Source organism: Triturus cristatus, chromosome 3_1 (assembly GCF_964204655.1).
Source record: "Triturus cristatus chromosome 3_1, aTriCri1.1, whole genome shotgun sequence".
NCBI classification, from domain to species: domain Eukaryota; kingdom Metazoa; phylum Chordata; class Amphibia; order Caudata; family Salamandridae; genus Triturus; species Triturus cristatus.
Window position 1 is genome coordinate 1032038635 of NC_140583.1, and position 15225 is coordinate 1032053859.

Sequence of the window (15225 nt, forward strand, 5' to 3'; positions counted from 1 at the left end):
TTGGTGGTTGCTGCAATTGCTGCGATACATCGTGTTCCTGCTCACTACCAGAGAAGTGGTCAGCAGTAACCACTACGCAGCCATTTCCACCCACAACACTGGTCTGGGACTTGTTATTTCCATTACCAGTTTTCACTACAGGGCAGTTCTCCCCCCCGGCTTTAGAGCCTCCTCAACAGTAGTGTTCTGGCATTCGATAGCGCCTACCGCTCCGGTAAGATAGGTGAGTAAGGTTTGGCGAGAATGCTCACCAGCATTTATAGATTTCTTATTCGATGTACTCACTATTTTCCTTTTCCCCATGTTCAAGCCAACACGATCAAATCGTTACTATATAGAATGAGGTACCATTGAACAGTTACACGCTTACAAGAACAGAGAATCTAAACAGTTTGCGCCAGAGTTCAGAGTCTATATGCGAATAATTAACCCAACCACACGCCCCCTTACTAGTAGGATATCAGTGTCAGAGATGTGGCCCAGCCCGGCCTCTGTCGGTCTATGACCTCCTCCGTGCCTTTATCGTCCCTCCTGGGACCGTCAGAAAGTGCTTGGTGCTTCAGCAGCAGGGCAAGGGCTTTGGCAAAGGTGCAAAGTGCAGGTTTCGCGGTAACAGTCTCCCGCGGTGCGCGACCTCCTCCGTGCCTTTATCGTCCCACCAGGGACCGTCAGAAAGTGCTTGGTGCTTCAGCAGCAGGGCAAGGGCTTTGGCAAAGGTGCAAAGTGCAGGTTTCGCGGTAACAAACTCCCGCGGTGCGCGACCTCCTTCATGCCTTTATCGTCCCTCCAGGGACCGTCAGAAAGTGCTTGGTGCTTCAGCAGCAGGGCAAGGGCTTTGGCAAAGGTGCAAAGTGCAGGTTTCGCGGTAACAGTCTCCCGCGGTGCGCGACCTCCTCCGTGCCTTTATCGTCCCACCAGGGACCGTCAGAAAGTGCTTGGTGCTTCAGCAGCAGGGCAAGGGCTTTGGCAAAGGTGCAAAGTGCAGGTTTCGCGGTAACAAACTCCCGCGGTGCGCGACCTCCTTCATGCCTTTATCGTCCCTCCAGGGACCGTCAGAAAGTGCTTGGTGCTTCAGCAGCAGGGCAAGGGCTTTGGCAAAGGTGCAAAGTGCAGGTTTCGCGGTAACAGTCTCCCGCGGTGCGCGACCTCCTCCGTGCCTTTATCGTCCCTCCAGGGACTACCTTATCAGTCACCAAAGCCAATATGTGGCACTGGATTGTCAGATTATGTGTGGGGACAGCAAAAGGCTAGGCTCACAATGTAGCTAAAGAAATAGCCCAGAACCTTTGTGTATGTGTGACCCACATTCGGCACCTGTCTTGTCCCATACAATGCTACAAAGCAGATGACACTTGTCCAGACATTAAATAGCTGCGACTCCATATTAATGGCCATATTCAAATAAATCTGGACTCTTCATGTTCTCTTTTGGTGGACTGGTTTTGGAACCTGCACATGTAGCAGTGACAGGACACACAGATCACAAGAATGCCAAGGTTGATGGTTGGCAAATACAGTTGTGTAAGCCACAAAGATTCACATGAGATGTCCATGTCAGACTCAATTCAGTAAATGACAGTGAACATACACGTAATGTAAGTTCATAAACACTGACAACTGTAGAGTGTGATCAGAGGAAAACAAAGTCTGACCTTGGCTCATCTATGTATGTGTCTCATCCTGCATGAAACAACCACCACATTAGGATTTTGCTTACATTTCAGCAAGCACAGCTGGCGAAATGGAAGGACAGCAGGACCAGGTCCGGACCGCGAGGCCATCAGTGCGCCGGCGGCTACACCCTCTTTCCACCAGCGAGCAAAAAGAGGATCAGGAGGGACCCTCAACATCAGGAAGCAAGGGGATTGCGCCCACCCGGACTGAGAAGGAGCACCCTGATGCTAGTGCTACCTCCCGGGTGGAGGCTGCGGACATTGAAGGGGGAGAAGAACCCGACACCTCTGCCCATGATGCGGTGGAGAGCTACTCTCTCCCAGACTCTTCACGTGTGGGTCCTGAAGAGGTGTCCCCGGGGCAGGCCAATACCCAATCTGGGCCTGCCATCAGCCCCTCCCTACCTCTAGAGTCCCCCATTCCATCGGGGGCTCCAGCTGCATCCCCTGCAACCAGTCCCCCTCATCGTAGCAGCCAGCTCGACCACAACATTGGCTCCGGACCTGAGGTACCACATCCCTCCTGTCTCCCCCAGGCCCCTCCCGGTGTTGTTCCTCCTGTGGCTGTGCCAGGGGACTTGAGGTGTATGTGTCAGGGTCAGTCAGACATGTCCGCTCGCATCATGCTACAAGTGTGTCTGGAGATACGCATGATGCGAGAGGACATTGTCCGATCTCTGGCCACCCTCACCACCAGCATCAATTCAATGGCCACAGCCATGTCGTCTCTGGTCTCCCAAATCCCTTCCCATACCACCGTCAATGTCTCCCCCTGTCCGTTGCCCCACACTGTTTCCCCCGTACTCCTTGTGTGTCACGAACCCATGTAGTGCCTGTTCCTGCCAGCCGTGTGCCTGCATCAGACTCTGAGGATCTGGACATTGTGGTAGTAGAGGATGACCAGAAGGACACTTGACTTTTGACAGAGACGTCGTCCTGAACAAATATTTCATTTTCCCCTTGTAAATAGACTGTTTTTCCTGACGTTCCCTAATGTGTTATATTTTTGTTGCCCCACCCCAATCCAAGTTCCCTTCTCCATCTGCATTAAGATCATCATTTGTATTCCTTTCTCTCTTCCAAACGGACGGTTGTTCTTCTGTTCATTCATAAATATCTTTGAGGAATTCTACTTACTTTAACTTGTTTGACTTCATTTTGAATGTCTGGTTCAGAATATGGACACATATTTGGTGAGTCATCTGCTATGCACATAATGGCTTGTTGCAATGATGGGTTACACTTGTAACTGTGTCTCACACACACTCATACCTCCTCACATCTCTAGGCCACCTACATCGTTACACAGGACATGATACACAACAGAATCTTAGTTTTGTAGATCTTTATTCTTTCTATACACATATTTACGTGGTCAATTTGTCTTGGGGTTCTTGTCACTGGCGATCGTGCTTGCGACATCGCAATTTTGGGGGTGATGATCGCTGTCAGGGGTCAGGTCGAGTTCGTCACCTACGTGTAGGTGGGTATTGTCCATGGACCTGTACAGGGTGATCTACATGTGCTGGGGCAGATGGTGTATGCACATTTGGTGTTTGTGCCTGGACAAGGGCTGGCTGTGCATGTGGTGGGAGTGCCTGTACAGGGATTGGTGGTGGTTGTGCTGGTGGTGGCAGTCCCTGTACAGGGGTTGGTGGTGGTTGTGCAGGTGGTGGCAGTGCCTGTACAGGGGTTGTTGGTGGTTGTGCAGGTGGTGGCAGTGCCTGTACAGGGGTTGGTGGTGGTTGTGCAGGTGGCGGGAGTGCCTGTACAGGGGTTGGTGGTGGTTGTGCAGGTGGTGGCAATGCCTGTACAGGGGTTGGTGGTGGTTTTGCAGGTGCCGGGAGTGCCTGTACAGGGGTTGGTGGTGGCTGTGCAGGTGGTGGCAGTGCCTGGGCAGGTGTTGGTTGTGCAGGTGGTGGGAGTGCCTGTTCAGGCCGCCGGTGTGGATGCGTACCTTTGCTGTGGTGCTGTGCAGTTGGTGGTACAGGTGTGTGGATGTGCTGTTCTGCGGGCAGTAATGATGGCTCCCCTCCCTGCGTTGACCGTGAAGGGAGACTTTGGATCCCTTTCAGCATGCCCTCCATCATCTTCATGGCCAAGGCATGGTGTCTTGCACTCTCTTCCCTTTGGATGGATATCATGTCTCTCATATTCCTGGACAAGTTCTATCCATCCTATCCAAAACTTGGCTCAGCCTGTCCACCACCTGAGGGAATTGGACCATGTCCTGCAGGGACATGTCTGACAGGGTAGCCCCTATGGCACGAATGTCCTGCCTCACATCTGTCTGCTGTTGGAAGAAGTCCTGCTCCCACTGGCCATCATAGCCAGGTGCAGGCCCTCTCTGCAGGTGTCTGCCATGGATGGGACAAGCAGGTCCAGGGGAGGGGGTGGCAGGTGGGAGCCTGTGGGCAGGAGAATGGTGCCCAGGGCATACCTGCACCACAACAGGGCTGGTACTTCCCCCAGATGGTGGAGAGGATGGCAGGGATACACTGTATAAGGAAGAGCAGGTAGGGGAACCGCCATGTTGGTCCTGGACGTGAGGGCTGTGAGGGAGTGATGTCTGTGTTGGGATGCGTGGGAGCTGTGGCTGGTTTGCTCGATGCTGGGGACAGGCAATTGTTTGCTTGGGAGGAGGCTGACGAACGTTGCTTGGCAGAGGATGTGAAGCCCTGACTAATTTTGGCAATCTGGCACGATAGCTCTCATTGGCATCAGAATCTTCATCCCTGGAGTGGATGGACATGTAATCATCATCATCCACCAAGTCGACGTCCTCAGGAACTTCCTCCTCCTCCTCCTCTTGAGCAGTATTTGCTGCCGACATAACTGCTTGGAGGATCAGGGGATTCTCCCCTCTGATTCCCCGTCGGCCCGCACTGGTCATAGGTCTGTCATCCTCATCCTCAGCATCCCCTGGAACACAGAGGTTGCAACCGTATTAGTGATTGACCTGGTATTACATGTGGTACAACACAAGGGTTGTATTAACTGCACTTTGCATCCACAGCTGAGGATCATGTGACCTGGTTAGGGTACCACCACAAATGACAGCCCACACCATAGCACTGAGGTATTACACGGAGATGTACATGATACAAGCAAACTCACCAGCTCCAGCCACAACTTTCTGTCCCTTCGCGTTCCCCCCTAGTGTCACCTGCTGAACCTGTCTCCTCATAGCTGTTGTAGACATAGCTGTCCCTGATCCAGCAGCTGTAGAGGGAAGTGACAACATTCTCAATGATCTGCATCACTAATTGACAGACAGGCACATGACACTCCTGATTTGTATTTCACTTTGTAAACAACAACTGCTGATCCCATGCAGAGGGGCATCTTGATCTCTGTCATGGCTTAGTAATCTAAGCTAGTGACACACCTCATGCCAGAATTACCTGAAGGACAGGTGCGCGAGGGTTTCACTGCTGCAGCCAGGATGTCATGCATTCCCCGGGATTGTGTCGGCTGCAATGGTGTCATCCTGTCAGCAGCTGTGATGAGACATACATGTCCATATTTTAGTACAACAGATGGTAGCTCTGAGCCAACATGTCATTCTCAATAACCATTTGTGGGTAATCCAGGACAATGTGCAGCATGTTTACCTCATGGACTTTACATGTGGGCACCGGCTCACATGCAACATTTGCCAGCTGTTACCTCCACGCAGCACTGACATCAAAAGATGACACATCAACAGACACATCTCATGCCAGAGTTACCTGAAGGACAGGTGTGCAAGGGTTTCACTGCTGCAGCCAGGATGTCATGCATTCTCCGGGATGGTGTCCGCTGCAGTGGTGTCATCCTGTCAGCAGTTGTGATGAGACATGCATGTCCATGTTTTAGTACAACAGATGGTAGCTATGAGCCAACATGTCATTCTCAATAACCATTTGCGGATAATCCAGGACAATGTGCAGCATGTTTACCTCATGGACTTTACATGTGGGCACCTGCTTACATGCAGCCTTTGCCAACTGTTACCTACATGCAGCAGTGACATCAATGAGATGACGCATCAACAGACAAACTTGTCCCTTAGGGCATGTATGTGCGCCATATGTGCACAGATGCTGATTTCAGGGGTGCATCAGGGTGGCATGATGACACCCTTGCACCTTTGAAATTATTCTCAATTTGCGATTAGCAAATAGCGAATCGCAAATTGAGAAGGACTTCCTATTCATTGCTATGGGCCTCCTGGCCCATAGGAATGAATGGGAAGGTATTCCTTAATTGCGATTTCGCAATTTGCTAATCGCAATTAAGGAATTGTATGTAATCGCAAAAGTTTTGCAATTTTTCAAATACATCCCGTTTTGCAATTCTCAAATAGTGATTCTCAAAAAGTCGCTATTTGAGAATCGCAAATGGAGATGTTGATACATATGCACCTCGGACTCCTCCGCATTACACTGATTTCACCTTTGCCATTAAGACTTACATTTTTCATGAGTGTAATGTTGTCTATTGACAAGTCAGAAAGAGGTTCATGTGTGAGATGTGCAGTAGTCAGGGACATGATGTTGCTCATTTGTGCTTCCCTACCCATGAAGTCACACAGCTCATTTTTGAATGAGAGAACACAGATTTCTTATTTCCATCCTTTGAGTGTCCTCTCTTTGCATACTCTATTTCCACCATCATGGTACTACTTAGCTGACAATGAATGGTGTCTTGTACAGCAGACAATTAAACCTCATATGTCAAACACTCACCTATACATGTGAATACGGTAGGAGAGGAGGCAAGCAGAATGCAACATTTGGTTATGCTCACACATTGCGGATAGGCTGAGAAGCTTTGATGCCTTCCGCCTGCACTGGATTAGCGTGTTGCTCTTCAGCCAAGTTATTTTGCAGGTGTGACAGCAGGAAGATTCACCTTAACAGACCCTACACCCATCTCAAAGGTACACAACTGGCATCAGTGTTGGCCTCAGCCATACCAATTTCATTATGATTTAACCATATTTATTTTGCTAGGGAATTTTTCCTATCATTGAATTGCAAGCCTGTGTTTTGGTCACTTCATATGACACATTGTACTATTGTATGTTCATTCTGCACTCACTTGGCATACATTTTGTGTCAACCTTTCATTAGCCACCAGGGTCTGATCTTGCATGGGTTCAAATGCCATATGTGAGCATATTGTGATGCAGGACAACAGTGTTGTACAACACATACAACATACGGTGGAGGTGAAAGGCACATTTAATGAGCATTCAACCGGATTTATTCTTGGGTTTACTTACCTTGGCCCAGCACCGGAACAGTGTGTGGTCCCTGAACAAATGTTACAGCCAACCTTGTAGCAGAAGTCAGTGTGTGTCTTTGATTCTGGGAGGACCTCATTGTACCTACAATGATAAGGGTGTTTTGCAACTTTACATTTCTGCAGCCACAGGTAATGCACTCAATTTCTGGCACAAAGGATGAGCACAAGCAGTTGTGGGCACCACCGTTGCAGAAGTGTGTTATACTTAATATCATGAGTGATCCCACATATAACTTAGAATGGGCCCACTACCTAGATGCAACCTATATCACAATGACATGACTACAAATCCTGAGGTAAGTTCCACTATCGTGCTTTGTTGATGGCCAACAAAAAAGCCAGCCAATGTAAGAAGTACATAACCAGCTGTGTGGACTGGGCAATTTAATGTATATTGTTAACATTCGAAGTTGGACAGTGGATGCATGGTCAATACTACTGACCCTGGTATCTCACTTCTTGTTCATCATTACCATATTTGTGCAAATTGGATTTCTTGATTAGGTCTACAGACACTATTACAATATAGTGGGGACACCCTTTTGACTAGTTGTGACACTTGATTACAGGATTGGATTCCCAGGTCTGAGACTGTTGGTTAAATATATGTTATGTTCCACAATTACAAAGGTATGATGAGCCAAGACATGTTATATTTTGTCTTTCGCTGTTCACAAATATCATTTGCTAAAGGTGGATGTCCATTGACAACTTCAATAGTAATGTAGCTATTTTTTCATCTCTGGTTGACTTTCATATATGGGCACTATATGTCCCTCTGTCATCTCCTGACAATGTATGCATTTTGACCATCTCCTGGCCAGTTTGACTTACCAGTTGGTGAGGGTGGTATGCCTTTCTCTGTACGATGTCGATTCCTCCCAGTAGATGCAGGGACCTCTGCTACTGCAGTTGTCTGTGCTCTGGCTGAATGTGTCAATGGGTGAGAAGAGAGAAAAGAAACTTTTCAGGGATTTCCCCATTTCTTCTGCATGCTAACAGTGTTGTGAAGTACGGCCGCAGACTGGGCAGGTAGGAGCAGTGGTGCGTTGGGGATGTAATGGCGTGGCAGGGTGGGAAATGAACAACAGAATATGTGTATGACTATTTTGATCTGATGATTCTCTCACCTTCTGCTTTGTGATTTAGGCTGGCACAGGGTGATTTACTTCTTGGATAATTTGTGGCAGGTTTACAAGCCCCTTCAAAAGCATTTACACCGCTGTTGCGTCACTTCTGTGACACAGCGGTGGTGTAATACAGGTGACACATTTCGACTTATTTACAACGTGATGCATCTATGGGGATGCGTCACGTTGTGAAGCCCTGCGCAACATTAAACCTGCATCAGCTTTGATGTAGGTAGGGTGGGCGTTTCTTTGGGATTTGCCTCATAAAAGTGATGCAGTGTAATCGACGAGATTTCACAGAGTCACTTTTCATAGGCTGCTGCTACGCAACCTTACGCTGCTTGAAGCACACGTAATGAGTGGCACAGAACGTTAGGTATGGGCGGTCCATGGACATTGTTGGAGTTGCATCACACATGCAACACTACTCCAGCAAAGCACCCCCCTAATGCCATCAGATGCAACACACATCTGTCTATCCCTGCGCCACAGTGCACCGCATTGTAAATGTGACGCATCCGTGATTGCGCAAGAGTTGAATTGTGTGTCGCATTGTTACTGGCACATCCCTGCTAATATTTGTCAATTGCTACTTAGCAGGGTTGTGTATTATGGCAACAGTACAGTGCCCATGTTTTCAAATGTGGGGGAGGGATTTGCCATTTCTAATGCAAAGGATTCTGGGACTTGTGGTGCTACATACAGAGGGTGACACATGAGTCTCTGACTGACTATATTTTTATATACACTTTGGACAACTTCCTTACTCACAATGACAGTGCAACACAGACAATCTTTTCATGCACTTTTTCTTTTCATCCCATTTACCTGGTACCACGTAGCGGACGTCACTAACAGGCAGCCCATGGGCCAAGTGGGGGTGTATTGTGGTAAGGATATCCTCCTCCAGTGGGGTGAGATAGATGTGGGGTCCAGAATATGCAGCAGGGAGGATCCTGTTTACTTCGTTCCTTCAGTACTTCTCCTACACCCTCTGCCTTTCATCCTGCCACTTCTTCTTGATGTCCTGGACTGTGCGCCTCTCCTTCCCCAATGCTGTGACAGCAGTGGCTAATTGCTGCCATAGGGCTGCCTTCTGTGTGCCACTGGTGCAGTAGGGTGGGAGTCCATATAGGCGTTTGTGGTGCCTCACTATATACTCCACAAGCATGGTGGTCTCCTCTACAGTGAAGTTCTTCTTCCTCCTCATTAGTTCAATTTTTCTTTGGCGATGTCAGCGTTGTGAACGCAAACTCTCTGTGGCCAAATCCGTTCCTTCAATGTGTGCTGCTTTTATATGTTTTTTGGTGCTGGTCAATTAGTGTTAATTGGATTCAGCTGGAGCGTGGTGGAGGATGGTAGGCACGTGCAACATCATGGCAAACTGGAGCTGTTGGCTGGGATTGGCTGTAGTGTGTCAACTGATGCGTGGTGGGGGATGGTAGGCACTTGGACAGGTATTTACCCTTGGCTAAAATGATCAACGGCCACAGTTCGTGGATTCCGGCCCGGGAGCAGAGATTCCGACCCGAGAGCGGGATTCCCGCTCCGGGTGTGGAATTTCCTCTTTGGGGGCAGAAATTCCGGCCCGAGTGCGGACGTAAAGTTAGTAGTTGTAAGTCCATTCTGTGAATACCAAAAGTAGTAAGTTCATTCTGTGAATGCCAAAAGTAGTAAGTGCATTCTGTGAATACCAAGATGGTAGTAAGTTTAGGATTTTGTCTTAAGTTAGTTCTGTGAATCGGGCCGTTGTGTCCAATCCAGGCACCAACGCTGCAGCACTCAACATCCTTCGTGGGACAGCTCGAATCCAGCTCCTGGTCATCCTCGACGCCTTCTGGTCCTCGTGGCTGAAGAGTCAAGCTTCACCTCTTTCACCTGAAATCACCTGACATCGGTGGGCATCTGCTCATCGCCTTCCTGGTCACTGGCTAGTGACCCAGACTCTGTCCCCTCTGATTTCAGGTTCTTCTCATCTTTGATCCAGGCTTGGATCTCTTCGGACACTTCGCATCTTCATGGCAGCAGCACTTCTTCGCCAGCTCCCATTGAAATCGATGACGCGACCCGACACCAAAAGACACCTATGCACCCGGCTTCCCTGGGTGAGGTAACACAAGTACTCTGGTGCTCCCGTGGGTGCTAGCCCTAGAACTTTCTAAGTCCAAAAGGGTTTGGTCCTGACTCATTTCTAAGTGTCCCTAATCTCTAAAAATCTAACCGCGACTTTCCCCATAAAAGCTAACGGAAGCTCACGGCTGCGTTCACACACTGCACATGGCCCCCGTGGGTCCCCTGTGTCACTACCTTGGGTGGTTCCTTGGGGTCCCAGCGATTCTACAGGCTCTAGGCCTTGTGTCTAGTTAAGTCGTGGTTCTTATATCACTATTTTAGTATATGGTTTGGCTCGCCCCTAGGGCCTGACGTGTATTTGTGCTATTTTATGTGTATTGACCTCTAGTCTCATAAAGAGACTAGGAGGGCGTGTTTAGTAATAAATACATGTATTTTATATATATACCTGGTGTGGATATCTTTCATTTAGTGACTCAAGAGATTATAGACTGGTAAAACAAGCTGCTTTACATTCCTTCAAAACTTAGCCTGAAGGCTGCTCTCCATAGCTACCACTAGGATAGCTTTCAATAAAGGTTGTCTTTAACCTATAACCAATAAGGGGTTGTTTGGACTGATACAAGGTGCCCACTATAACTAGTGGACAGCACATATCAGGCCAACTTCTCACAAGAGAGTTGCAGAAAGAAACAAGAAAGGTTCAGAAAAAAGGAAGAGAAGTGTAGAAAGAGGAAAGTGAGATGCAGAAAGAGGCAAGACAGGTGCAGAAAGAGGAAAGAGAGGTGCAGAAAGAAGCAACAAAGGTGCAGAAGGAGGCAAGGGAACCACGGAAAGAGGCAAGAAAGTTACACAAACAAGCAAAAAAGGTGCAGAAAGATGGAACAATTCAATTCAATTCAATAATTTTTATTCGGATACAAATATCCCTAAAAGCACAGTTCAAACACCACCAACAATAATACAATTCTTGTTTAAAAGCACGGTGGATAAAAGCTTTGGTTAAAAGGAAGAAGGCATGATATACGAAAACAATAACAGTTAAAATTTTCTAATTAATAAGCAGATAACGGCGTTAAAATGTTAGCACATTATAACGGTTGGACAGACATGTAGCAGCAACATCATATTAAAATAAAGTGTAATTAGTTGTTAATAATATTAGAAGCATAGTATGAGTGCGGTTAAATTTTAAGCTTTTAAGATTTTCCAGCCTACAAATAGCGCTTTAATTGGTGTACAACTAAGAAAATAGAAGTAACTGTGTGCGAAACAACAATATTATGTGTACGGGTGCCCTTAACACATTAAAAATGCTCATAGAAATACGTGAGCGAACTGCCGCTCTCAGAAACAAGCTGACGCGAGCAATCAAATCGTCGGTTATATTTTGAGCTTTTAAGATTTTCCAGCCTACAAATAGCGCTTTAATTGGTGTACAACTAAGAAAATAGAAGTAACTGTGTGCGAAACAACAATATTATGTGTACGGGTGCCCTTAACACATTGAATATTGCTCATAGAAATACGTGAGCGAACTGCCGCTCTCAGAAACGAGCTAACGCGAAAAATCAAATCGTCACTTTCAAGTCTAAGAATCTCAAGGTGCGCTGTTCTATAATCAATATTAGCAAATACCTTAAAATACGGAATCAAGTATTGTTTTGTGTACTTTCCGTACAAGTTGCAAAAAAATAAAAAGTGTACTACCGTTTGATTGCTGCCGGTGCCACAGGTGCAGGGCATTTGCTCAAGATTAATATGAAATCCCAGGGGGAAGCAAAGTGAGTATTTTAAAGTGCCATCCCTAAGGCAAAAAAACAGGCTCCTCCCCCAACGGCCAATACTCTTCAAAAGGTTATTGAATTGATACAGTGTTTTTTTGGCCACAAGACATTATGAAAGATTTCTTAAAGTTGGTGCAGAGGTCTAGGTCTTCTATAAAGGATACGAAACCCCCAACTAAAGTGCGTAGTGCGTTCGGAGTGCGGCCCATAAGAACCGCATTGTCCGCATATAAGAGCGCGGGAAGAACATTTCCATTAATTTTTGGTACGTCCTTCGTGAGTTCTGACAGGGCACTATGTAATTTGTTTATGTAAAGAATAAATAGGAGAGGGGCCAGTACGCATCCCTGTCTGACCCCTCTACCAATAACGATGTCCCCTGAGACCTCCCCATCAACGCTGATCCTTACCCGCGCCTTCAAGTCCCTGTGCAAGTGTGCCAAAAAGTGAACCAAAGCCTCATCCAACCCATAGTTTGAAAGGACCGACCACAAGCGTGACCTGTTGACAAAATCAAACGATGAGGTGAGGTCCATGAAGGCCAAATAAATAGGTAACTTCTGTGCTATCGTATACTTGCCAATAATACGATTTAGATTAAGACACTGTTTGATTGTTCCCAGTTTGCTTCTAAAACCCAGCTGGTACCGATTTAAAATTTGTTCCTTTTTGGCCCATGTCCTAATTTTATTAAACACGACCCTCCCTAGGATTTTTAGGGTATTATCGATCAGAGAGATCGGTCTATAGCAGCTAGGATTAGATCGATCTCCTTTTTTGAAAATGGGCACGATAATACTCGTAGACCAGGTGCTTGGAATAGTGGTGTTTGTTAAGTTGTTAAAAACATTACATAAAAGGGGTGCCCAGAAATCGGGTTCGAGTTTAATAAGATTGATAGAAAGCCCGTCCGGCCCTGGGGCTTTGTTGCCTACGCTTTGGTGTATGGCATTCTCAACTTCTGACACCGATATAAAGACCCTAGTGACAGAAGGGCTAATTGACGTGTTCACAGTCTCGACGGGGCTGTGTAAATCCTAGCAAAATGTGCTTCCCATGATTCACTGGTTATGTTACAGCTTAGGGGAGTAAGGGTGAGACCCAAGGATCTCATAGTTTTGACTGCTGCCCAAAAACCGTTTCCGTCATTAAGTGTAGCGGCACAGGCAAGATTAACCCAACGTTCTTTTAAAAGCTCAACTTTTCGTAGCCTGGCTGCTTCTTTATAACAAGATCGTAGTGATCTAACAAGGGTTACATCCCTGGGTGTGGCCACTTATGCTACACGCAGTTCTCTATTTGCTCGCGAGCAAGCACTATTGAATCATCTAGGTTTCTCACTGGTGTTTAACGCTGGTCTAGAAATCATTTGTTTGATACCAGCGCATAGGCTGCTAAATGCCTCAATAATCTCTAAGTTAGGATCCCTAATTGTCAAACAAGTTTCGATGAGCAGTGGGTGTAATTTTATCATATTGGCAAATAGAGCTTTATTATCAATGCCCTTCCAAATTACTCTTAGTTTGTCAGTTGAGACCACTAAATTATTTGCCCCGGGCTCTTTAACGTGACTGGGTCTGGGAGAGAATCTGATTATGGTCACCCTGCGTGGTACACAAAACCTCTAAGCCTTTACTAAAAGGTCCTCCAATGAGGCCGATATGAAAACGTAATCGATTGTGGAGAAACAGCCACGACCCCTATAAGTGGGTATTAGGCAATTTTTGTTTTGATATACATCAGCTATTTGCATCACGTTAATTAAATTGCAAATAGATAGGTGATCTAATAGTTCCATCCCTCTTTTACATGGGGGCTAAGAGGCCAAGGAAATCGGAATTGGGCTGTTGTCGTTAGGAAGTCTAGCATTAAAATCACCGCCCAGACAAAATCCAGCCAATCTGTCATACACATTTTGATTTTTTAAATTAGCAATAAACTCAAACAAATTAATAAAATTAATATTTGGTAATGTTGTGAAATCATTATTATAAACGTTGATCAAACAAATTGACGCCCCTCGTGTGTAAATCATTGCTTGGAAGTTGTCGTTATTTGTCACAAGAGACTTTATGCTCCCACCTGCTGAGATATTGATCCAGGTTGAGAGTCCACCTGCTTTAGGGCTAGGTACAATACTATTAAGACATACAAAGCCTTCTAAAAATAGTTCCTGTGTACACCATGTTTCTTGGAACATTAGGATGTCGTATTTTTGGACTATGTTGACCCAGTCTGTGGAATGTAGCTTAGAAGCTAGCCCTGCAACATTCCAACTAAGCACATGTAGATTTGAATCGTCTAGTTCAGGGGTAACAACAACGAGAGGGTCTGGGGAGAGTCCATTGATAGCAGGTGCAGCAGGCGATAAACAGGAAGACAGTCAATCCAGGCTTTCTAAGCTAGATAGAACAGAAAACCTGTTATGCATGGTGTGTGGGGGGATAACAAAATTGTGTGGGTCCGGGGTTGGTTTGCAGAAAAAACCTAAGGGGAACGACCAAATGAGGGTTGGGGAATTGTTATTGAATTCCTGTGCTGACAGTAACAATTTTACCAGTGGGGGTCGTCTAAAGTTAATAACAATGCAATCCCCTTCGATGTTCTTTTGTAAGGGTCCAACCAAGCCCACCCTGCGCACCATTAATATCTCACTGACATTTGCCACCCTTAGGCCTTTATGTTTAACTAGCCAGTCGGCGCTTTTATTACGGAGTTGGTCCCAAGTCTCGGTTTGTTTTTTCCTTAAGGGAGGAACGCCTGCTAAGACTAGGACATAGGGGCATGCTGCAGGTGGTAAGTTGAGAACGTCACTCCTAGTCTCTAAGGACGGCCCCGTATCATTGTTGTCTGAGATAAAGGTGGCACTCGGGGTGTTAGGTTGCAAGGGTGACAGAGTTATGAGGTTGTTGGTGACAAAAGAGTTAACTGAAGAGGTGTTACAATGCAAACTATTACTGTTGTTAGTGCGCACTGTGCGTGTTAAGGGATTCTCACTGGGGATAGGTTTGGTAAGTAAACTATGTTTTTGTTTGCCACACATTACACTAGCATTATTATAAAGAGAAGGTATGTGATTAACAGTTTGCTGTTGCATATTTGTGTTTGTTGCGCTAGAAGGCTTTGTATTCTGTGCGCCCACAGTTTTGCTCGTGACTTTGGGTATACTTATATGTGTGTTTGATTTATTTATCAAGGCCTCCAAGTGATCTAAGCATTTCAAAAGGGCATTAAAAATTTCATCCACCAAGTTTTTCATACGTTCATAAA